The following is a 25,456-nucleotide window of genomic DNA, read 5'->3' as shown; positions in this document are numbered from 1 at the left end:
ATGAAATGAGAGAAAAAATCATTTTTGATTATAAGAAGATTTATTTTAGTTCTGGGGAGTTATGAAAAAAAGCATTTTTTTCTTCTAATATACAAATAATTTATTCCACAATTCTGAAGCCCTTGGTAATGGCGTCGAGAGCACTTGGCCTTCCTACTCCACTTTAATTACACTACTGATCTAGGCACTTTGTGAAAATTTTGTGCAATACATGTAGGCATTTGTTACTTTTTGAACCGAAATTGACTTATTTTATTGCTGAAATTTTTATAATTTCCTCCGAATTCCCAGAGAAATAAATAATATCTGATTCAATAATCTCAAAAGAAGTAAATGCCGTTTTTCTCATCAAATTTTCAATAGAAAGTGAAATTAAATGACTCTTGACAGTGGATATGATTTGGACTTAGTTTTTTTTAATCCTTGTTCGAAGGCGATAAACTTTTGTTAATATCTCTAGATATTTTTATTCTAAATGTTTTTTCTTATTAAAATACACCGAAGAAATTGTACAACAAAATATGTTAGAAGCATCATTATTTTAAAGTCGTTTGTTATATAAATTATTGTGGGAGTATAAGTTAATATGGTCTTGATTTTCGCTTTTCTTTGTCTTGCGTGACATTCCAAGAGCCGTGGATGCCAGTGGCGGATATCTGATTAAACCAGGCAAGTCAATTAAAAAAATGTTATCAGTCTTAATTTATTTAAAATATTTATTTTTGGAATAAATTTCTAAAAAGTAAAGATTTTATGAATTAAAAAAAATTGTATAATATTATCATTTTGTGAGTGTCAAATATGACCAGGTTCTTAGAGGCTTCATTCAATTGATTTTATTATTGAAATATTTAAAAACGTTGAACGTATGTTTACATAATATTATATAAGATATCCAAATAGATACGCACAGGTTTAAATGATGATAAATCGCTACTCTACGTTAGACCTAGACATACGAAATTTGACACTGATGTATTTTAAAGGGTGGGAATGCGCATTCTGAGTAATTTAAAAAAATATTTAATTAGAAATGTAAGTATTTAAAAAGTAAGAAAAATCTGTCTTTTCCTCTATAAGTACCGAAAACATTACAGTACGAAAATAATTTATGCATCAACTTAAAGTTAAAAAAACTTTTATTGAAACCAATTTGTTTTATTGTTTTTTTATCTGCTTTAAATTATTATTATTATTATTTTTAATTTTTAAGTTTATTTTACAAAAATATATTTTATTCTAAAGAAAATCAAATCGTTTTCGTTGTTCTACAAGTATTTAATCCTGAAATTTTCTTCTATTGTTGACGAAGGTATGATCATTTAGCTTATTTCCCCGTTTTCAGAAGGTTATTGTTAAAAGTTTGCTTTTAATTAACGTTTTGAAATGTTGCTGTAATTACAATTAAGATTTAACTTGACGAGTAAGCAATGGGGAATTTTTTAAAAACAATATCCACTTTTAAAAAGTTTCATCATAAACATTTTTTGTAATAATTTAAATTTAATCACCTCCGTTTCAAAAAAGTCCAAATTTTTGCTGAGATGATAGCAGGATGAGCAAAATGGAATAAAAATTGAAAAATTTTGTTTTATGTCTATAAAAAAAATTGAAGTTTAAGAATACTTTACTAAGGAAGCCATTAAAAGCAGGAGTAATATTAATATATAAAATATTGAATTTCAATTAATATCTAAAATATTGAATTGAAAATTTTAGGAACCATCAATCCCGGCAAATCGGCTGGCCGCCGAAATCGACTAATAAAATAAATATGTTCATGCATTTTCACAAAGTAATTAAAATCAAAAATTAACCTAAAACAAGTAGTTCACATTCTGATGAATTCAAACATGTATTGAAATGCAAAACTAAATGAACGAGTTTATTAAACGATAGTGCAATGTGTATTTCTAAAGCCACAAAATGTCTAAATTCTCCTCTGATTTTACCTGGTATATTCAGGACCTAAGGGGAAGAGGTCCAAGACCTTATTACCATCGAAAATCTGCCCTCTGTGGGGGGTCTAGGGCAAATTAAATCTGTGTACGGCCAATGTCTTCTCTCTAATGTTGTATGGAAATTCAGAAAAATATCATGTCCTTGCCATCTGTACACAGGTCCAAAATTACGATAATCGTCAGAAAACAGCAGACGTGTAGCTTCAAAATGATACGTTAATTTATGCCAATAATTATTGTAATTCGAAGGAAAAACGAAATTGAATATTGTATGTATATTCAGTATATGCTTATTTGATGACAATTAAATTATGCACTTCAAAAATATTTTTATAAAATTATTTTAGCGTTCACTTAATTATTATATTTATTCAAGTATGCTTTACAGTTTTCTTGTTATTTAAACAAGTACCCTGTTTCGTGAATTACATTTGATTCATCAAAATCGTATAGATTTCTTTTTTTTTTTACTTCTGTGATTTTTTCTTAATATTCCTTAAAGCATTTTTTAAATTCCGTCTATTTATTGATTATTTATGTAGGTAAATAGACTCCCCGTTGAGGAAAAGGTTTGATAATGAACGTAAGTGAATGCATTCAAGTACAAAGTACAAACTGCACTTTAGGCTGATTTTCATTTCAGATATTGTTTTGGCAAAATAAATAACACTTGATTCATATTAATGTTAAATTTATAAAAATATTGCAATTTTGATTTCTTCGATTTTGTTTTAATTTATAGGATTGAAAACAACCATAAAATATTTTCTAAATTTTGGCACAGATACATACAGCCAAAAATTAAGAATATAAATAATTAAGTCTTATTAGTAACTAGCCGCCTTTGGCGACCAGCCGGTTCGCCAATCTTAATGTTCGTTAAAATGTTAATAATTAAATATTTTATGCAATTTCTACTTTAATAGCTTCTTCATCAAAATATTTTAAAACTTCAAATTTTGATTATCATATAATTCATTCATAATATTATAAAGGCCTTCAGTCATAACGTAATATGTATCTCTCTCATTTTCTGTTAGCACCCTTAGAATTTATGCTTTAAATTAAAGTGGAAATGATTCATCTTCAATTAATATAATAATATTTTTTACTGAAACAAAGCATTTTTTTATAATCTGATTACTGAAAATAGAGTCACTCAGCGTTTAAACTTTATGGGCACTAAAGAATATCTTTTTAAATTTATGTAATATCTCAAGAGTTGGTCAACAAAATTTTCTTAGATTCATTATGAGCAGATCGATTCATTAACAATGTTTAAATTTAAATGCATCAAACACTAAGAAAATAAAACGAATCGTTTAAAATAAACGGTTGAAAACAGGTTTTAAAAAAACTACTTAAAAAACGATGTACTTAAAACTATAAGCATATACAAAAAATATATAACTAACATAAATACAATTTACTTACAAAAGCATGCAACTAACCCAAAAATAATTTAAATCATCCATTGATAACGTTGTCATGGCAACAATCAGAACAGAATGCGCATGCGTGAATTTTCTTCGCCGGTTACGTAACGCAAATACGTAATTTTTTCTACGCCAGTTGGGGTAACGCTATGCGGATTAGAAATTTTTAATTTCCTTTATTCTGTTTTATTTTAATTCAAAAGTACTTCAGAATGAATCTGAAAGATTGATTCATTAACAATGTTTAATTTTAAATGCATCAAACATTAAGAAAATAAACAGAACCGATTGAAATAATCCGCCGAAAAATTTTAACCCTAGCCTCATTACTGTTGGGAGAAAAAAAAAAACTGAAGCCTTTCTCGTTTGGCGCTGGGGATAATGGAAGATTTTTTTGGCGGAAAAGCTGGCGGAGGGGAAAATAGAAGATTTTTTGGCGGGAAAGTTAGTTTTTAATTAATAATTAAAATTCTAATTAAAAATTCGAAAAAAGAAACCCCAGGTGCACATTCCCAACCTCCAAGGTATACATGTACCAAATTTGGTAGCTGTATGTCAAACGGTCTGGCCTGTAGAGCGCCAACACACACACACACACACACACACACATTGAGCTTTATTATAAGTATAGAAGATTATGATTTTATTAGCTGGAGGAGAAAAAACTTTTTTGAAAATCCCTCTCAAGAATTATGTATTAAAAAAAATTTTATAAAGAAAAATTTATTGTTTTTAATACATTATCATTCAATAATTTTTTTAATAGCATGAATGAAAGAATATTCTGAGTTAGTGCTCGAAATAAAATATAAAAACTGGCATTTTTGAATTGGAAGATGGAATGCTTTTGAATCGACCTTATCCCGCAGTAATAATGTTAAGATAAACAGTAGTAGATTTATAAAAGAAAAAGAAGACCGCAGCCTAATGCATATTTATAGACTTGCGAGAACTTGATGAACACTCTTCAAAAGCTAAATATTCTTGACATAAATGGTTCGATAAGCTTCTCAGAGCGGAAGCACATCTTCGAAGGTCAATGACAAAGGTCAAAATAAATAGTTATACTTTGAGTTATTGCAAACAAAGTCTGTTCCGTTCTGAAACGTAATTGTAGCGAGTCTTTCCTGTCTTCTGACCTCACAGGTTTTCGCAATGCTCGAATTAAAATATCTTCCCCATAAATATGAAAGGCGTTCGTATTGATTTGATCAAAGTTCATTGCATAATGACATCTGTTATTTAACCCCAGCATTTAATGAAGAATAATGGCTTCTTGCAAAGAGTGAGCTTAATTCGCGCCGATCTGTTCGTTGTTGTAATAAATATGGAGACCCACAGTCAAATAGAAGCTAGACAAGCATTCCTCTAGTTGCAAATGTATTGCGTGTCAACCTTTTGGTCACGTAATCACCCGAGTTATTTAAACACGAAGCTGCCGCTATGGTGCCTCGGGCGAAATCCTAAAGGTTATTCGCCAAGGAGCCCTGTATTGAGTATTTGGTAAAAGAAATAATATATAGATATTTTTTTTTTCTTTTATTTCAGCGATTGATGCACAGCAGCGTCCATCTTTGTTATCAGATGCCAGCGTCACGTCGATTTGTTGGAGTTTCGAGTAGAGGCACGTTGTGTGGGGGTTCAGAGATCAGAAGCTCAAGGCACGCTCGATGATAATAGAGCTGCTTTAGGCACGAATACAGCATCGATGGGCAGTTATGTAGCCAAGCTTGCTTCGATCGATAAGGTCAGGTCTCCCTCGACGCCGAACGAAGACTCTCCAAAATTGCTTTTCAAAAAATCATCACTGACGCATCTTTCAATCCAAACCAATTAATTTACAGCCAGCTTCTATTCACAGCTTTTGCGTTAAAATGCCCGTGAACAAATTACTGTAATCACTTATCACAACAAAGGTAGCTCAGCTCATCCATAAGCTATCTGTTGGTTTAAGGGCTTGTATCGTGCTTCAAGTTTCGAAAAGGTAAACGATCCAGCTTTTTGTGCTACTTTCATTGGTGCACAGTTAATGAGCAATTATCTACAAAATTGACCTCTCTTTTGTACTCAAATGACCTTCCTATCTTGAGCTTCTGTCTTAACTTTACAGAAAAGATGATGAGATTAGGATTTGTAGCTTCTGTTAAAAACGAGAATCAGAAGAAAAGTGGGTTCAATTAGACACGCTTGTTTAATATTTCTGTGATAACATTTTTCTTTTCTGGCGAGAAATAAATATTTAATTTTACCTGTTATGGAATATTTACATAAAGATAATATTTTTCTCACTAGTTTTCGCATGAACCATTTGGATTTAGTTTTGTAGCTTAAGAATTCTCCAAGAAAATATAACCTCGTTATATCATATAACAGTACTTCTGTTTGCCAGTATAGATTCAAATATCGAAACTCTTTTCCTATTACTCTAAAAATAAATACTGTTATATTTTACATTCAGAAATGTATTACATATTCTACCTAAAGCATTTATTTTTAAATAGAAAAATCTAAAATTTCTGTTTTAGAAATTTTATTTGGCTCAAAATGCAATCGAAGTCAATCTGAAGAATTTGTTATTATTTATAGCAGTTTGGGTACTTCATCCTGTCGAAAACCTTTCTAGTGGTTCTAATACCAGAATGGAGATTGCAATTTCGAAAGAAAAAAAAACCGGTTTTAGTTTTGTTTGTTTCCTGTTTACAAATTTAATGAGATGTAATATTGAAGTTATTTTTATATAACGAATAATATGGTTGTGAAAATTTGACCTTTGCGGGAATGAAACCCGAGAGGGAAAAGATTGAACCCATGCTTAATATACATGAAATCAAAGTTTTGATTTGTGATTGAAAACCGAGTAATCTTTACAGCAATGCATCTGAATAATTAATATAAGATTGTTGACATAAGTGTGCATTTCTTCTTCATTTATGTTTTAATATAACACAAAGATGCAGTTTCATTCTTTTATGGAGTTGAAAACCTTTAGAAATGATTTTAAAAAAAGGAATAGAAAATCAATTTCATACGGTGAAAAAAAAGAGTATAGTACTTATAATAACAAGGTTGCAATTGAATGACAGAAGAAGAATCTGCAAATTTAGCTCGATTCATTTTGGAAGTCGGGTATGAACCTAAACAATGATTATTCATTATATTTAACTAATTATTTGTATTCATAACATTTATTGTTATGTACCATATAGTATTAAAATATTATCGTTTTCTGTACCAAATATTCCGAAGTAATGATAAATGAAAAAGCAGTGGAATAATTTTTAACATTTATGACTTGTTTCAAAGTTTAGAAAATTCAAAATCCTATTGATGCCATTTCGAAATAGTTTTTATCGAAAATTCACAGAGATTTTTACAGTCATTTCTACCTTAAGGATAAAAACTCATGGGATAAAGTTGAAAATAACTATTTAGCTTAGTGTTGAATATAATTTTAATTTCATTTTCTTTATATACATTGAAGATGCAGGGCATTTTGCAGACGCTTTACTAATATTTAATGAATGACATGAACCCCAAAATCGGGACTGAACCCCTAAAACTCAAGACCACCTTTTGCGTGTAAAATTCTAATTGCACCTAAGTTTTAAGTTTGATCACGCTTTGACACACAGAATTTGTATGCGTGGAACACAAACTTACGCGAAATTACTGTTGAATAACGCATGACATTCATCAGAGGTTTCCTCCGAGGGGAAAAATCGGTTTTTCAGGAAAAAACAAGATGTTGAGGGTATGAATTAGCATATCTATTGAGGCATTAGGATCAAAACGATTGAATTGTTTACGATAGTGGGAGTTCGAAGCTCTACAGTGATCATAATCAATTCGCTCGATCTTGACTATGCAGAATGTCTTATCAGCAGTCTTGTAATTTCTGGTGTGTAGAGAAATTTTTAATTTTCTAGACTATTTTTAATTTTTTAACAGTTATATATATAATATTTATAATCAGTTTTAATGGCCAAGTATTTTAAGTATTTATTTTGTTTTCTTCATGCCGAAATAAATGCATTTATTTCGGCATAAAGAAAACAAAATAAATGCTTATTTTTTAAAACTCTACAATGCATGATGTAGCCATGAAATAGCAGCCTTTCTTTATTTTCTGTATGTAAAGTTTATAGCAAAAGTCAGATTTTAATTGGTTAAGAACTTTTTGCTTTTCCTTTGATAATATATTATTACAAGGTATAATTACAAGGTATAAAGAGTGTATAATATGCTTGAAACAGAAGGTAATGTTAATTATTGTTTACGTTAAAATAATCGCATGTTTATTTTTTTGTAATTAACCTTTGTTACGAAAATTAAGTTTTAAAATCATTTTATTATTCCCTTTATAGCATTCTTATAAGAAGTGAAATATGAAGAGTAAGTAAAAAAGTAGATGTTAATTTGAATTCAAATTTTAGAAACGCAGAAATTTATTAATTAGGATTGAAGTAGCATTTCTAACTATACAAACAGCATCAAATTTATTTTAAAACATTGTAAAAAGTTAAGGTATATAAGTTTCAATTTTTTTCAATTTGTAATATATAAACTGATCTAAGATGTTTTGAAGATCTTTCTATTAAATGGCATCGTAAAGTTTCTGTAGAATTAAAAGGAACTTTAACTACTTTTCTCTGTATGTACTTTCTTTTCCGAATCGTTTATATAATATGTGTGTGTGTTGTAGAAGATTCCTAGGTTTTTGTTTGAATAATTTTAAATTAAAAATCTCATGCTTGCTAATTACATAAATGTAAAATGCGACTAATTGTAAATAATTTGATTGTTTAAATTATAAATGATTACTTATCCTTTTATAAATGTATTATGTATTTGACTAAATTATAATTATATATTTGATTCTTGTTTTGAAACTCATTTTTAAACTATATATTAAACATTTTATCATATATTAATACAAAATAATAATTTTTTAAAACTCGGAATATATAGGAAATTCATGATCTTTGTGTAAAAGAAAGCATGAAAAAATATTTAGATTTTTTTTGGTAATTCTCTTAGAGCAAAGCACACGTACATACCAAAAATAATGCTGAATTATTCGTAACAAAACAACTTTAAAAAATATCTATCAACCTAATTAAACAAATAACTCAACGAATAACAAATTTTTTCGATATAAATAAATGATAACAAAAATAATGTATTGAGAATTGAACGGGTTAAGATACCGTATAAATTTGGTGCATAAAAAATTAATTTTCTCATTCTGATATTCCCAATGCTACGAAGAATTTCTTTTAGTGGATAATAGAAATTGGCATTGTCTGTGTTTATATGATAAAGTCTCAATAACTTTTAATGAAATAATAATTCATCTGTGACTATTTTTTATTTGAATCATAATGCTCAATCCTTAAGATGCAGATAAGTTTTACAGTATATATGTGTTGGAGGGGGGAGGGATTTTGAATGATTTTTATTACTATTAGGTCTACCTTGAATGATTTTTATTACTTTTTCAAGGAGATATCTATACATATTAATAAAACATGTTATATAAGTAAATCGTTTATTAACATTATTCTAAAAAAAAATGTAGTTTTCACTATTTCCACGAGGAACCATTTTTTCTGAAAACACTCGGATTTCATCATTAGTAATTTTGCTAAAATGCATCTATCAAATTTATATATTTCATAAGTGTGGCGTGAATTATCTGAGTGAGAAATCAGCTTTGGTAATGTCTGTCATCTTATTACTATTCAGAATAGCAATTGTCGTCCAAAACATACAGTTTTAATGTTTATAATTGTATAATATTCTGGTTATTAGTTTTTGCAATTTTATTGTTATTTATTTGTTAGTTTTATACAATTATAGAGTAATTGTACATTATATTGTATAGAATCAAAATGGAACATTAATCTATCAAACTAATAAAATATGTTGTTCAGAAGATTGATAAATAATTAAATTAATACATATTTAATTATTCCCTGAAATACAAACTCTGCTCTGTCTTTAATCATCATTTAATAATGTAATTCTAAATATTTTAATTAGACTTCTGCTGTTATTATTTCAGTTGAAGTAAAATAAATGGATTGTAGTTTTCGATTCTTATTTCCCACAATGTTTTCAGATAAAGCAGAATTTATTCTCACATTTTGCCATAAATTCATTTTTTTCGCTTAAACTCAGATTATTTATGTAATTGTGTGGGAGCAAATCTAATCCCTATTTCAAATTTTAAGTACCCTGCTTAGCTAAGCGATCAGAGGTATTAGCCTGATGTAGTTCAATAGGTTACGCTATTGCTTAGAATGAATTATTAAGAATAAAGGTAAGTATGGTGAGTTGCTTGGCCTGTGTATTAGCATAACATAAGAGTACAAAAGTTAAAAGTCTCTGGAGCTGCCATGGGTCCCGCATACTAATAATCCACCCACAAGTTTTTTCATGGTAAAAAGAAGAAATGTTTACTGTTACCATCATTTTTTTTAAATTAAGAGAATAATTATGAAAATGTCCCGACTATTAATAAAGTAGATAACTAGCACGTTTTGCAAGAAAAATGCTGTAGAAATTTGCAGTTTGTTTTACATGAGGTGTGTTTAAAAATAAACTCAATCACGTACTTGTTCATTTAAATTCAGTTGATTTTCCCTAATAGGTTTGTTAAAACACTTAACACATCCTGGGATACAAGATGTTTGTATCTTTCCCATTCTGTTCCTATTAAGTAGAACCCGATTCTGCTTGAACCAGAAAATTTTGCAGAACAGACCACGATTCTTTTTTGTTTCTTATTAACGATTTCTTTTGTGTGAAAAAAAAATGAAATTTATGACTATGGCATTATTTTTAATATATAAAGAAAAAATCAGAAGTGCAAAGTTATGAAATGATTTATTTATGGTTTAAAATTATTTGAATATTTATTTGCCACATTTCAATTAAAAAAATATCCCTCTTTTCATTTGAAAATTTTTAAAAATTATCTAATTGTAAAGAACAGGGCATAACAGATAGGCTGTACTTCGTTATACCGGGCCAATTCGATAAAATATCTTCTATTAAACTATTTAAACCTCTTTGTTAAATCATTTTTCATATTTATCAAACTTAAAATTATGTAATTTATCCATATAATTTTAGTTATGCCTAATAAATTTAATAGTCCAAGATTAAGTTTCCTTATTTTTAATGAGTTGTATGGCATTATTCTTAATGTTTGAAATAAATTAAAATATATGATTATATTAAGATGTTTGATCTAATGAAGTAAGTTTCCACAATTACAATACTTTGTTGTGGAAATACTAAGAGCGCGTGATGGTAAGTCGAGTATATTGAATTCTTGGGCCCTAATCATTCCTCAATATAGCAAACGGAGCATGATTAACGGGTAAATTAGAAGTCACGTCGTCCCAGGGAAAAGTTAAATTGTCGCTTGGGGACAACCGCCAAAGAATCCATCATGCAAAATGAATGCTTTCAACCTGTAATCTGGATATATCGTGTATATGCGTCAAGGTCAGATGCTCCGAGCCTGTGTATATACCCTTTATGTCCACCATGTCGATTTTCTTTTGGACATGCCAGAATACTTCGTCACACGACTGCTAACATTAAGTGGGCTGAAAAATAAAATAGCAAGCTTTTTTTCTATAGTAAATAGCCACTGGACAAAGGTATTGAAAAATTTTGATTATTGACTAAGCTATGTTTTTCGTTTTTAATGCTTTCATTTGAGGGTAAGTTTTTCTTTTATTAACACATTGTTGAAAATGCGTAAATGGATAAACAATTAAGTTTGTTAAATTCGGTGCTTTGGGATATATTTTTCGATTGCATCAGTGCTTTAGTGCTTCTTGCACATAATGATAAGTCACTTAGTTTTTTTTGGGAAAATCCTTTACATTCCGCAGTTTAGGATATTGAAACGAATTTACGGTTTTGTTGTTTGACTTTATATTGCATATAAAACCCTTTTTTCATTTGCAAAATCGCCTGAATTATCATATTTTTTTGATAATTGTTGGTATTTATTTTGAGTTTAGAAGAATTATTATTTTACCGTATGTACTGGGTACAAAAGTCATTAATTTTTTTCCCTTATTTTTGTTGAGTAGTACTAGATATCGAGAAAAAAATCCTCAATAGATGAGATTTTTTATTTCAATTCAAGGTGTACAATAGATCAGCTGAGACGAAAACGCGTGTGTAATGCGGTAGTTTTATTCTTATTTAAAGTATACAACCCATCTCCAGCAGCTTTTTCGTAATTTAAATCAAAGTATTTAATCTAACAAACCAAGGAGAAACTTATTTTTCTTTTTAAACGGTCGAATTCATTTGTCACTGTAGAAAGCGATGAACCAAGCTCACACAAAAATATAAACTTATTTTTCAATTATAAAAAGGGTAAAAATTAACTACTTAAACTGTTTCTTTTTCCGAACTGTTAGATATCACCTAAAAACATTAGTTAGTAAATTCACAGTCAACCGTGTTAGATAAAACAGAGAAAAAATTTCAAAACTTGATGCATCATTTCTGATTCGGTAACCATTACACTTTTTTTTCTTATTTGTGATGTAGGAAAACTAATGCTACCAACGATTCTATTCTTCCGTTAGCGAAGAGCATTGTATCAGATTATATAAATAACAAAAACATCGGTAGCAATTATATTAAGCAAGGAATGGATTTCCCGCATGGTCTGAGTCACGATCCAACTGGCTGCTGTCTGGCCAAAGTGCAAAGATGAATGCGTTCTGGACAGTAGCAGTTTGCGTTGACCTCAGAGAGCCACGTAATGCAGTTGGTTAAAATATGATGTGAAATCTTTATTTGGCAGCCAAATTAATCATGCGGAACGATTTGAAATTGATACTATATTGAAATAAATTCGTCGATATGAAAAAGTTTTTGTTTAAATTATAATAAAACTGAATTTGAATAAAGATGAAGCAATGTACTTTTGTATATAAGCAAACTGTGTGTTAGATCGTCTTAACTAAGGTAGTCAAATGACTCGGATTATTCGAATACATCTATATTAATATGCGTATTTTTAAAAAAGGCCAAAATTTATCTTAAATCCTTAACTTTTGCTTTACAAAATTGCCAAATTGTTCAGATTAGCCGGGGAAGTCGATTTTCTACTCTTTGTACCAATTTAAACAAACATGTCCGATTCAATTAAAATGATGCAAATAAATGTGGCCGTTACCTCGTGACACTTGTCAATGTAATATAATGAAATATTGCAAGCAGCATATAAACGAGTATAAAATTGCAACAGGACGCTCATTAAATAATATGGTGCAGTTTATATGTATTACTTTAGCATTAATTGGCTTCATTTTGGTATGTGTTTTTCGGTATTTTGCTTCTTCAAATAATTGGCTTAATAATTATTCTTGTTAAGGGAGCTCCGAAATTCTAGAAAAAGAAACGTAACTCCTCTTGCCGGTGGAACGGTTGAAAGTTGCCGGTAAAAATTGTTTTGATCAATAGACCAAATACCATCTGAAATCATCTCTGCTATATCTTTACAAAATTTTACGGCTCACTGTATTTTTTAGTTTGAAATCCGTGTAGGGCAAATTATTTTGAACTATGCATATTTTGCATGCAATAGAGAATTTTTAAACTATATAGAAAGTCCAGAAGATTATTTTTTATTTCATTTTCCTCAGTATAATTGAATAATATAAATTATACATGTTTACATATTTTTTTTTAAATATTTTCAAGTAACCATAAAATAAAGTTAACTTCTGAACTGTTAAAATCAAGTTTTAAATATTTCTGATTCAAGATGGACATATAAAATTGACTCCATTACGTTCCATTTCCATTACATCTCCATTTCATTGAGAAATATCATAATCACTTATCATAAAGTGTTAAAAAAAATGAGTTTGAAAAAATGAATCTGCAGGCTTATTCAATAAAATGGGATGAAAATCCACATTATAGTGTGGGATTAATGCTTTGAGATATAAAATATTCGTAAGATTGCTTATCTCTTTTAATTTATTAAGGATAAATTATATTTGTATTAATTCGGATGATTTCTTAATTTCTCACATACGAAATATACTAAGTATTGCAATCGCCCCTTCACATGTATGAACTCCATTATATGTTAAACATATATTCGATTTTGAAATCCATTCTTCTTGCCAAAGCAAAAGACGCGATATATCTAACATACGGCAATTTATAGATGCTTGTTAAATTATATGCGCTATTACGCTTTCTATGTGTTTTTTAACTTCACATGAATGAATTCCATTATATGTTAAGCATATATTCGAATTGCTTATAAGTGCCGCGCAACTGATCAATACTCTTATTGTTTTAAGAGGAGAAAGTAAATATATCGTTTCAAATTATCGCTCGTTTTGGAAGATATTCATATATCTGATCAGAAAAGATAACAACGTAATCCGAAATAAAACATCGCTGGGATTAGTAATTCATCCCGCTTGTAAAAACTTCTTTCGAAAACATCATCAAGTGGAAAAGAAAATCTCTCTGCAAATGTTTCCCACAGTGAAAGCCACTTGGGCAACCTAGCAGCTGAACGATGCTCTTACAGCCAGAGCTCCTTTTTTTCTTTTTATCTTATTTCCGATGTTTGGAATTTTGTTTCTTTAAATGCGTTCGTCTGATTCGGACTGATTTCTTAATTTTATATTGACTAGTAGTTAAAAATATTATTTCTTTGATATATATGCTGTACCAGTATTCGAGATATTTGTCTCTTCTGCGACTATCGTTTATTTTTCTTGCTTTAAAATTTTTATCGCCAACTTTAAATCGCAAAGTATAAGGCCATGAAGTTGGACAAAAAATTAGCAAAAATGGACGAAAACGTGCAATTTTATTTTTATAGTTTCATCACCAAAATACATGTTTATATAAACTAAAATAGTGTTATAAAATCTATTGTTTAATAAAATAAATATTTGATGGGTTAAGTGGAAAAAAATACATCTTAATGACTTTTCTGAAAATGATATTGTAATTAGCATTAAATATTTTTGAAATGCTCCAGATATCTTAATTTTTAAGAAATTAAATGAAATTGATAATAAAGATTTTGGTGAAAAATTAAAAGAAAATAGGGTATGTATGCACTTTGTTTCTAGTTTTTTTAGTTAGTTAAAAGTCAGTTTTAGTTCAGAAAAACATAATTCCTATGGAAATTCAGTAAATGTGCATAAAAATATTTCTAAAAAAATAGCATATTAATTGGAATGACAAAATCATATGTAGTTTATTTCCAAATAAATTTACATTGGGAATAAGAAAAAAAAATGATAGAAAAAATTAAAAATTAAGTCACGTGGATTATTTTGAAATTTTTAAAAATTACATATTTTTTAAATTAAAAAAAATAATATATTTCGTTTTAAATTGTTCTTTTAAGAAATTTGATGTATTTATATTTTAATACATATGCATAAAAAACTTCATAACTCGAACTGAATAATTCCTGAAAGTGTCGTAATAGTTCACTGTCTTCTTAAAGTAGTTTCATATTTGTATCGCTGACCTGCGGTGTTTTACTATATTTAAATAAATAAAAAAAACACCCTATCGTCTACTTTATTAACCCGCTGTTGTGTACTTCAATTTTCAGCAAGCAGAATTCATTTGTAATATTTGTTGATTCTTATATCAGTAGTATATTCCCACCAGCATACCAACTAAAACAGGATCCGAATTTTTCATTATTTCATTTTCATTGTTCATTCAAAGCAGGATCAGGATTCATTGCTTTTTTTAAATTTTTTTTATGTTAACAATTTTTAAAAAATGAAAACTGAAGCAATTGGAGAATATTTTTGGAAAAGCGGAATAAATATGCGACATTTTTGGAAAAAAATTCCACATATATATCGATGAGGAAAATTCTTATTTTTCGATTTTTTACATTCAAAAAAATCAAAACGATGCCGTTTAATTTTGGACATTATTTAATATTTTTAAAAATCTCGTATCCACTGTGCTAAAATACTGTCGTCAATAGAAATGTTCAGCAAGTGGGCAACAGATTTCACTATTAATCTTTGTCGGCTCTATTTACAATCGTACATTCTCATTGCAACAACAGCTAGTGACAGGCCGGAGGTTTTGTTTTCTCTGTCCACGAGAGTTGGTGAGAATACTGATTCGAATCAAGTGCCGTTTCGATATGCCTGAGAGCTTGTAGTTGTTCCGATTGAATGCCACCTTTAAAAAGACTTAGTGCGCTTGTCCTGCAGTGTTGTCAGTTGTTGACAGAAAAATAACTTTCGTCATTATCTCGCTTCGAGAGGATATATATTTATACATTCTCGATAACTATGGCATGTGATGTGGCCAACCCATAACTCTTTTGGATACTGTCGTGTCATTCCAAGCTGCTTGAACTTATAAGGATAGGTAATGATTATCGGAGAGGTTATAATTCATTTCCCTTGATAAATTGCTCTTGTAAATTGAACTCCATTTAGCTACTATATTGATTTATGATTTGTTATTAGAAAGCATGATTATAAGATGGGGTTTTATCGTTAAGGGGTCGTAGTTAAATTTGAATATAATTGCGTATTTTTTATTTTTTATTTTTTTTTATTTTTGCTAATTTCGACGACATTTAATGAAGTGAGAAAGATGTTTTTCGGTTATTTTCAAATGAATTTTTTTTCATGTTCTTGTCTCTGAGGTTATTCACCCAGGACAGTGTTACATATTGGCATAATTATTATTTTTGCATCTTTTCAATTTTGGATAATTTTATAATTTATAAACATAATAATTTTCTTCCTGCATTTTTAAATTAAAAAAGAGTGCTTTTTTCGTAAAAAAAATATCCATTAAAGATAATATGTATATTAAATAGTTATAAATTTTTAAAAACACTCTTATTAGCATACCGGTAAGTAGAAAATAATTTTTTTTAAAATCAAAAGTATGCTATATCATATTTCATGGTATATGATGAAAATATGTATATCGTAATACCATGATGCTGAAAAAAATACTATAATTACATTAAAATGTTAATCATATTTATCATATATTTTTAAATTTTAATGATTGTTTATGAATTTTCTTATGGTTTTCATCATAGATTAATTTCTTTATTGTAATATTTTCAGATCCTCACACTTCTAAAATATGGTTTTGATTTCCTTATTATTGTTAAAATTATTTTTTACTTCTGAAATTTATATTATATTTCACAATTCATTATTGTAAATAGTATGAATAGTTGTAGTAATTTTTTTCTCAAGTTCACACCCATATGTCTCATCTTATATGAAATTAAAATTTGATTAAAACTAGGCGAACGCTAAAATTTTGAAAATATCAAAGTTTTGTTTTGTTATCTGGAACTTGCAGCTGTTCAGAATTTCATATTCTATTACATCAAGAAATAAGAGAAAAAAAGATAATTGCAAAATTGTATCGTTACAAATATAAAAGAAGCTAAATAAAAGTGTATAAAAATTAAATGGAAATTAATTTTGTAAATATTTTCCTTGCATTTATTTATTGAAAAAAAATACATATATAAAATGCTGTGTGAGGTTAGCAAAGAGAGAAATAATGGTTTAAAGATTTCAACTGCTATAGTTGATGTAATGTACTTAATTATGTACTCAATGTATTTATAACTATATATATCGTTAATGCTTTTCAGTTATTTTTCACAGTTTTTTTTTTAAATTAGAATTTGCTTACCGTATTGGAAGAGGCATATATAAAATATATTTCTCTTTTTGAAAATATGATCACAATCTGTTGTAAAATTTTGAAGCTCAATGTGTTAATGAGATTTTGTTTTTAAAAAAATCAATAATATCGATAATTCCTTATATTGTTTTATATTTTTGATTGAATTAAAATTTTTGAAGTTTCCCTTTCGTAAATGAGACTTCAAAAAATATTCTTCCTTTTGAAAAAATTTTAATTTTTTTCCCTTTTGATTTAAACCTTATTTCAGAAATTGTTTGCCCGTTTCTTTGACAAAGAGGGAGAAAACTACCACCCCTTCTAAAAAATAAAAGGTTCTGTCAAACTTGATATTTGTTTTTATAAAGTTCCTGAAATTACCTTGTTCAATTTTATTTATTATAATATCTTAAACATCCGCATTTTTTAATTGTTTTATTTTCCTTCCGAATAATAAATTCTTAAAATTCGTTTTCGAAAAGTTTTTTTCATCTATCATATTAAAATGAAAAATAGAATTTTCTTCCCAAATTATTTTGAAAAGCCTGTAACAATTTATTTAAGTTTAAATAATTAGTCTCCTTGTTCGATCTGAACCTTTAATCAATCTTGGGGCTCTCTTTAGCTAAGTTTCTCAAATCAGAAGGATTAAATAGACTAATTAAGCAATTGTCTAAGGGCCCCAAAAGTTTCGATATATTATTTGCAGTTATTTCTGAGTATGTTAATTTTATGCTTTCATTTAATTTACAAGGGCTTTGCATTCGAAATGATTCAAATTAAAATCGCATATCATTGAAATGTATAATATTTTTCTAATATTCCTAATCAATTATCTTTTACAAGTTTTAGATAATGTTGCTTAACGACTGTTTAAAAAAATATCTTGATTTATAAGTTCAAACATTCCTAATTTTATAATTAGATGTCATTTAATTTTTTTTTTCTGTTTCTTTTAAAATTGCTTTGGATTGAATTGGATCTTGCATGAATATAGGCAAAATGTTGAAATCAAATCTCTCGAAAGGGATCTTAATTTAGTTTGTCTAGTTTAGTTATATAAACGTTCCGTTTTAAAGCAACTGTAGGACTGTTTTGGGACGAACATATTAATTTTGATTCGCGGTCAGATAACGAGGGCGACACCTGAGCTGGTAGTCCCCTCTCCAAACTTCCCAACACACCAGCGGGAGGACGTATTTAACGTGCACCAGACGTGCTTATACAATGGTTCTTCAGTTGAATCGAGTCTCGAACGTGAAGCCCTTTGATTCGAAGCCGAGACCTTACCATCAGGCCACCGCGGCCCGACACTAATTTAAGTACTTTGTCAATTTATTAGAATTTGCTACATAACACTCCTATTATAGAGAGAAAAAAATCCATAAAAATGTCTGATGTAAGAAATAAAAGAGAGAAAAAGATGACCCATCCGAGACTTGCTTTGTCTGAAGCCTCCTCGGAGGGCTTAATACGGCTCTTTTTGACAAACTCTGCGTAGAAACCAGCAGGGCCAGTTCGAGAAATTACATATAGTAATCTGTATGTCATGATCAGAAAGAGCCGAGAGGAAAAATAAAATATTTATATTGAAGAAATATAAAATTACTTAGCGCACTCCGCATTGTATTTTTTTTCCCTCGAAATGTTTCGTTGCCTGTCAAAGATATCTCATGTTCATTTTCACTTCTCAAGAATTTAAACAAAAGCTACTGCCGAGTTTAAAAATTTTGCCTCGTACAGAACTTTTTACACAAGTAATAGATTCTACAAGGAGTGAAAATTAAGATATTTCTCGTTCCATTAAAATAACATTATATTTTGCGTACCCCTAAATTTAACGACTAATGTACTATTTTTCTCATATGTTACGGCTTATTAAAGGGCATAATGAATCAACGTATTGTTATTTGTACCCTTTGATCTCCTGAGCCTTTTCGAGGTGTGAGCTTGAGCACCTCCGGAAGATAAAAAGGGTCGCCAAAAATGGCCCTACATGAGACTGTTAATTTAATGAGTATGATTAAAAAAATCTCATTAGTCAGAGGTAATTGACGCAGCGTGAAATGCCCGGCACAAACGCAAAAGTGATGCAACCATTACCGTATAATGCAACCGAAGTGGGTGGGATGTTCGTACAGGCCGATCATGAGATGAAGATTAAAAGATCTCGCACGGCAAAATCATTTCTTACAATATTCGTGGATGACCCTAATGGTCCCAAGAGCATCACCCACCCCCTTTAGTCCTGACGTTGAGGTCCACCCCTCTATCACGGTAGAGTTATTTACGGAGGGCCAAGTTCTTGCTTCCGATCTGAACTCGACCCTAGACTGGGAAAGCTCGCCTTTAAATTGCTATGGATTTTCTTTAAAAGCTCGATGATTTTTGTTGAAATGCTTAGATGTGCCCACCTCCGCGATTGTTGAGACAACTCCCTTCTTTATTGTGACCTTTCGCTTTACGGTTTTGTTTGTGGATTCTATTCGTTAACGGTGAGAATGTCTGGTTTGCAGTGGAGCGGAATGCCGAAATAAAAACCTTTAATGACAAAGATTGCTGCCTTCCGGTTATTTGCGAATACTTCGGAATTCAATTCGGAAGTTAAAATTTGTCTGAAGTGTGAGTTATTCTTTTATCAATATTATTAAAACGGATGGTAAATTTCTTTTATAATAATATTGTTACTATGACTTTATAGATTGGCTTTAATTTATTTATGCCACTCATTGCTAATTAATACACTAGCTAGTTAATACTTTAAATTTCCCGTTTTAATGGCGTGTGATTTTTTTTCTACGTTATCGAAATATATATTTTTTATTATTATAAAAATTTATCGAAAGTTATGTTGTACTTTAGAAACCATTGCGTATTTATAAAAATTTCAGCTGGGCAAAAACGTTGATTTTCTTTATAGATCCGAGAAAAAGACATAAATTCGAATTTTCTAAATCATAATTTTTTAAAAATTTATTTTGTTTGCTAAATGCTTATTGCTGAGATACTCAAATTTATCAATAATAATTGAAAAAAAACGCACTTCAATATATTTTTCAATCCTTGAATTACTATTTTTGTTTTACGGTATATACTGCACCACAATTTGCAGTGTATTAACACTACTTGTAATGTAATATTAAAACAATGGATTTGGGAATTTTTTCCCCGTTTCTGTTTATTTATAAGAGAACGACTTAAACTCAGTAATTTATTTTCAGTGTGGGCTAAATATATATATTTTTTAAAAATTACGTACCATATATAACTTGAGATATTAACAAATGATTAGTTTCGTTTTTGATTGCACATTTTTTGGAAGTGGAAAATTGATGATATATGATTTTTATAAAATATGAGTACATGTTCTTTAATTTAAAAATGTAGTTGCAATGTTTGAGATTACCCTAAGTAACTTTTATAATATTTATTTGAATAAAAAAAAAATTGATTCAAATAAAAGTTTTCAAAATAACGTCAAATTTTCTCTATTGCAACACAAAAGATTCCAAAATTAATCTTTTAATATTTGTCACTGTAGCGAATTGACTGCGGTCGGTTCTAATGTATTATTTATACCTGATGCAGTATATGTTAAATATATTTACACGATTTCTTTAATTCTCTTAAGGGGAAGGGTCTTGGCTTCTTGTTAAACTACCATGGATAAAAGAAGGGAGCGAATTAATTTTGACAACGAATTACTTATTCTAGCCTGAGATGTATTATTGTAACTTTTCATGCTTTCCGTCTGATCATGTTGACATGTCATGATAAGAGAGAAAACACATGGTAAAAATTGTCATTCACGTTCATGAAACTTGGGGACGCAAAAAACTGGCAGCCATTTATGAGATTCTATGATATTAGAAAGCTAAAGTGATTCATGAAATCATCTTATTTTTAAACTTTTTATTAAAATTTCATGAATGAGTGCATATTAAAATTACTTTTTGTTTTTGTTATCATTAATTATTTACTCTACCTTCTAATTTGTTTTTTAATTACTCCGGTCGTCAAAAGTTAAGGTACATCCCGCATCGAATTTGTCAACAAATAAGTATAAAAGCTAGAACAACTGTATATTAAGCAGTAAATTATTACATTTTACCAAGTTTCAACGCCAACCATTAATTATAGTTAAATTATTACATTTTTTTTTCCTCGAAAGTCCACTGTTAAAGAAAAATGGTAAATGAAATTGTAATTAGTAATGTGCTTTCATCTAGCTGCAATGCGTGGCATTTAATATATACACATTCAATTAAGTTATCGAATGAAATTGTAATTAGTAATGTGCTTTCATCTAGCTGCAATGCGTGGCATTTAATATATACACATTCAATTAAGTTATCGAATGAAATTGTAATTAGTAATGTGCTTTCATCTAGCTGCAATGCGTGGCATTTAATATATACACATTCAATTAAGTTATCGAATGAAATTGTAATTAGTAATGTGCTTTCATCTAGCTGCAATGCGTGGCATTTAATATATACACATTCAATTAAGTTATCGAATGAAATTGTAATTAGTAATGTGCTTTCATCTAGCTGCAATGCGTGGCATTTAATATATACACATTCAATTAAGTTATCGAATGAAATTGTAATTAGTAATGTGCTTTCATCTAGCTGCAATGCGTGGCATTTAATATATACACATTCAATTAAGTTATCGAATACTAATGCATAAGGCAAAAACCATTCATGAAGTAACGCTTGTTTAAGCTGATTTAGCGACTTCAAAGTAATACTTGACGTAGTCTTTTATATTTGGAAGTAGTTCCAAAAATAGTCTATCGGATAAAGGTTCGGAGATAGAGATGAATAGTAGATTCGCACTAAACTTTGATTCTCAAGATATTCCTTAACAAACCTAATTCAGTGAAGTCGAGCGTTGTCATATATTAATATCAATTCCGCCATCATATGGTCTGATCGAGGATCTCGTCTCTATATTTTACGAGTCTGAGCTCCAACCCTGGAGCACATTAATGCCACTGTGGCCACCTAGAAGATTCCACGCCGTATCATAATTCCACTCTTTCTGTAACTGTGTCTTTCAACATTTATAGGAAGATGATGTCTAGTGTCTTGTTCTGTCCGTAACAGCATACGAACTGAATTATTCTCCATGGTAAATCAGGATTCATCTGCGAAGAGTAGAGAAGCTTACTGCTAACTGATTCGGTAATGTTCTTTTTTACTCAAAGTGAATTAACACCTGTACTCGACACACACAAGTGATATTCTTGTATATATTCCTTAAAGACATCTCCGCGCTGCTTTAAACGATATTCAGATTCCTGTTTCAGTATAATTATCAGAAAGCATATACATAAATTTTCTTTCTTCTTTAGGTCAAAAGTGCTTGAAAGCGATCTATAGGAATTGTAACAAGCGGCTGTCTTGGAAAATGTCTCTTTGAAATTGAATTTTCGGATTATAGCCTATTTCAGAGTCTGGACCACATTACGAGCAAGAGAAATGGAACGTTGTTTCAGTACTTTATTTTTTTACTAAAAATAAACAAGGAAATTTTAAGTACCTCCTTAAAATACGTGATCTTCGTTTTATCCTTTCCCTCGGAAATATAATGGATATTTCGAATTAATAAAAGTAATAAGCCATGATACAGAACATAAAGCACAACGAAAAAAAAAAGTGACAAGAAATATATTTTTGTGAAGTTTTTATAGTTAATATTTTCAAACATTCAAATGTATTTTATGTTTTTATTCCGAAAATGCATCTTTTTCTTTTTCAATATTATTTGCCTAGGTCATGATTTTATGTTCAGATTACTTAATTTTAATATAACTTGAAACTAACATAGTTAAAAAAAATTATTCTAGAACATTCTTTTTTATATGTATTTTTTTGAACTACAGCATGCAATATTTCAAACCAGCAGGTGTGATCACCCTGAAACTTCTTCCAACACTCTCTAATTAATGTTCTTGTATATTATTAACCGCATGCCAGGCGACAGTGGTTACGAAAGAGCTTATTAGCCTGCTATCTTTGGCATTTTTTGGCAATTAATCGCTGGGATGTGATTATTATATAAATATCAGAAAACTAAATATGCATTTTCGACAATTTTTTTCCGACCTACTGAAACCAAAATTTGACATATATTAACAAATTGTAGTCATAAAATAACATAACAAATTGAATATATTTGAGTCATTGCATTCTTGAGTTATCCGGTTTATACATTTGTGAAAATACAAACTGACAGATGATCAACCCTCTGAAAAATATGATTCAGAATTTGACACGGTACACTTTAGATGCTAAAATTGTGAACCAAATTTCATTCGCCTCACTTATTACATTTTTTAACTATCGTTTTTATATGCATGCAAAAGTAAAAATAGACGGAAAGTCCTTGATTAATGAGGATCTGAATTTGATATATATCTACACTTTAGATGTTAAATCTGTGTACTAAATTTTATCTATCTGGCTCTCTTTATTTCGTAATTATCGTTCTAGTTGCTTATATTCGAGAAGACGGACATCCTCTGAGTGAATTTCGTTCAAAATTTGGTCGAAATCTATGACTCTGGTGCAAGGACTATATACCAATTTTCATTCATCCAGCTCAAAGCATTTTTGATTAATTGTGTTTACGTACAGACAAAATTCCAAAAAGGTGATTTTTGGATTCAGGGATATCTAAAACGTGGATTTGAAACAATTCTTCAAAATCTCGACTTCCAATATTTTGACAGTGAAATAAATACCTTCTCTTTATATTCTTCGGAAAACGATAATGTAAAAACGAATATGAAATATATATTATTTCATTGTTGAGATTTCATTTCCCATTTAAGGTCGCGAGATAAAAAAAAATAATACATTTTATATATAAAAATATTTTTTTTCTGAAGTGAATTGTTTACCATCCCTATCACCTGCACGTGTCGTCCTTTAACCTCCCACTCAACCCCCCACCTGCTTCAGAGCGTTACTGCAGTTTATTTCAGGCTACACTACTGATTGTGACACATATTAAGCCTTCTTTCAGCATCAGCGTATATCAAAACCATTTCCACCTACCCGATAATAACGAATAGGATTAACGACATACCTGAGACATAACCAATAATCAGTGGCGGATTTCCGACTGGGCCGATCAAGCATCTGTCTAGAGTCACTGGGTTGATGGGGAGGGGAGGGGAGGGGAGGGGTATTGATTATTACCCATCTGTTGCCAAATAAATCAATTTGTAAAAAATGCAAATTCAGTGAATTATGAGATATTAGTTAATGAATTATGAATAGTATTATTGTTTGCCCAAATATAATTGGGCATGTTCTTGAATATTTCATAACGTTCACATTGTTACTTCAATATATATAATATCAAGTCAGCATGCAATATTATAAAATCTGTTTACATAATTATGATATTGTAGGCGAACATGCTTTTTGTGAAGTCATGAGTCATTATAAAAAAACATACGCATTTTCTAAAATCATTGAGTTAAAAGATGAAAATAAAATAAATCCTTGACACGTGGATTTAATCAACATGTTAATTAGTTTCTAAAATAGAAACTTAATTGGCATGCGTATTGCAAGAAGGGCCTCTTAATGCGGACTCCCTAGGGCTACAAAGTGTCTGAATCCGTCGCTAGCAATAATATCTTCGTACATAAAATTAAAGATTAATTAGCGTTGATAGAAATGGATAAAAAATTACGAAAGCAAAACTTTGTTTTTTCTAGCTTCTATGAAAAGGTGAACTTCTTTAAAAAGCAAATAGTAGTTATAATTTGGTCATTTAGTTTAATATGTAATTTAATAAATGTAAACTTTTGTTATTCAAATGAGAAATCATGAAAACTTTTTTTTTGTTGTGAATAAGTAAGGTCGTAGAATGCTTTCAGAAGCGAGTTAAAAAATGTTATATTCATTTAAATATTTGTCTCAATTGATACAACTTTAGATACGTTAAACAGCTTAAATGCATCTACTTCAAAAATACATACATCCTCTTACGATATTTCATAGTCTTCATTATTAATTTAATAAGTTATTTTGTGGTAAATGAATGATACGTTTGATAATAATGAATGTAAATTTTCGCATCGTTTTATAATTATTTCTTTATTTATACCTGCAAATCAGAATGAAGTTCGAAAGCATTTCTGAATATTTTTTACACTGAACACATTATAAATGAATCGATTAAAGTTTGTATTTAAGTAGCAGTAACTTGAGCTATTCGTTAGATATCTCTTTAAAATTACTTATTTATATTAACTAACATCTCTCAACAACTAGTTAAAATTTTCAGAACGATGCATTTTGTGTATCAGTA

At 29.4% G+C, this 25,456-nt stretch overlaps 1 protein-coding gene across 5 annotated transcripts in view; it reads left to right on the top strand.

The window, feature by feature from the left end:
* Positions 1–25,456, top strand: part of LOC129960197 (uncharacterized) — a 329,310-nt gene that overhangs the window by 93,381 nt on the left and 210,473 nt on the right. The window contains exon 1 of one of the 5 annotated variants that reach the window (XM_056073426.1): positions 4,830–4,900. The exons of 3 other annotated variants lie outside the window; for them this stretch is intronic. The gene's annotated coding sequence lies outside the window, so the exon portion shown is untranslated. Of the gene's footprint in view, positions 1–4,829; positions 4,901–7,237; positions 7,296–25,456 lie in introns of those variants that run through there. One more of the 5 variants, XM_056073425.1, reaches the window with a different exon arrangement.

Source organism: Argiope bruennichi, chromosome X2 (assembly GCF_947563725.1).
Source record: "Argiope bruennichi chromosome X2, qqArgBrue1.1, whole genome shotgun sequence".
Classification (NCBI taxonomy): domain Eukaryota; kingdom Metazoa; phylum Arthropoda; class Arachnida; order Araneae; family Araneidae; genus Argiope; species Argiope bruennichi.
Note: the sequence above shows the minus strand (reverse complement) of the source record. Positions and strands in the feature narration are given on the sequence as shown.